Here is a 1,814-nt window from a genome sequence, read left to right as displayed (position 1 = left end):
ATTGCAGTCACTTCAGTCATAATAAAATCTCAGAGAGTACTGTTTGCTTTCAACTTTCATTAGGTAAGCTGGGGCTGTTATTAAGGTACCAACACATAAATGTTATATTAGCACTTAACAGAAGCATAGCATTCTCCTCTTGGAGATAAATTCTACCCTTGTCAATATAATTCCTTACTGAGTGCAGTAAAAGAATTTGAAAAGATGAAATACTGAAGCTTTGCACTAGAGGAAAAGAAATACCTTGTTCATTCAAGCTTAAAGGCCATTTTGCTGGCCCAAGGTGCTAGGGTACTGTTTAGAAAATAAGTCTGAGAGAAACTCTCTTAGTTTGAGATGAACTTTCAGACACGTTCTCTTTGTCTGAGGTTGTTAAATTGGTTACTCTAAATTTCTGAATGCCTAGCGAGGCCTACCTTTGCCATTGTCCATCTTCTTTCCTAGACATTCAGAGTTATTTATCATACTTTCACTCAATAATTTCAAGATATTTTAAAAAGTCTATTATCGGATGTGGTTCCATAGTATAGCAGTTAGCACGTCTGCTGTACATGTAGAAAGTCCTAGGTTCACACCCCAGTGGAGCCACAGTCCATGGCCTATGGCCATGCCACCCTGAACAAGCCTGATGTCTGATTTCGGAAGCTAAGCAGGGTCGGGCCTGGTTAACACTTGGATGGGAGACCACCTAGGAAGACCAGGTGCTATAGGCATTAAAAAAAAAAAGTCTATTGTCATTTAGATTATTTCACATCTTAATTGCAAATTCAGACCATAACATTTTTCAGGTGACATGTGAAAATGTTGAAGTGACTACTATCCCTCGGCATTTGTAAGACACACATATAATATACAATTCTGCCTAAAAATTTCAGTGATGGGGATTTTCTGGCTTAAAGTTTTATTCATAGGGTTAAATGTATTTATATTTGCCAATTTCCTTTACTTTTCTACTGATCTTGGAAATCACTGTCATTTAGCCTTTCGCAGGTTAACACATTCCTGCCCACGCCTCCTATATCCCTTGCATTCTAGTAATCCCGAAAATGGCCTGTAAATGTTTACTGTGGCCAGACTTAAGGAGAAAAGAAGTGTTGAGTACATTTCTGCTGAAACTTCAAAGTCGTAGGTTTAGCAGATGTTCATTTGTAACCAACTTTTAAAATGCTAGTTTTGACATATAACATTTATATGAACAAAATAGCAGTTTCCTCTTCAAGACCAAATTAAAATAACTTTCTATCTATAAATATCAAGTAATTACCTTTTTCTTTAAAAAAACATAATTTTGGAGGTAGAATGAAAACTCCTTTATATACCTGTAGTTTTATATGCTGGCAAATATTATGCATGAAAGTTTTTAGCTGGCTTCAAAAATTAGAAAGATTTTTTTTGTGACATATGTATATGTATGTATGTATGTATATATATATACACACATACATACACACATATACATATGTCATGTGTGTGTGTGTGTGTGTGTGTGTGTGTATTTAAACCATAAATTTAGGGTCAGAGCCAGCAGGGCCTACCAGCTCTTCAGGAACAGAGACATTATCCTACCTATTTCTGAATCCTCAGCAGCTCAGTGCCTGGTACTCAACAAGCGCTCGCTAAATGTTTTATGCTAATACTTTTCTGGAGAGTAATTTATATCAAATTTATAAATGCTCATTCAATTGGACCCTGAAATTCCAAGTTTAGAAATTTATTTTAAGAAAATAGAGATGTTCACAAAGAAAATAATTGGAGATATATAGGATGTTTATCAGAGCATTACATATAATAGCAGAAATTGTTAACAACCAAAA

General features: G+C 35.2%; 1 pseudogene; it reads left to right on the top strand.

The window, feature by feature from the left end:
- Positions 1 to 597: 597 nt before the first annotated feature.
- Positions 598 to 713, top strand: LOC112469844 (annotated as a pseudogene).
- The last annotated feature ends 1,101 nt before the right edge of the window (positions 714 to 1,814 follow it).

This window comes from Pteropus alecto, unplaced genomic scaffold (assembly GCF_000325575.1).
Source record: "Pteropus alecto unplaced genomic scaffold, ASM32557v1 scaffold86, whole genome shotgun sequence".
NCBI lineage: Eukaryota > Metazoa > Chordata > Mammalia > Chiroptera > Pteropodidae > Pteropus > Pteropus alecto.
The sequence above is the reverse complement of the archived record's forward strand: the minus strand, read 5'-3'. Positions and strand labels throughout refer to the sequence as shown.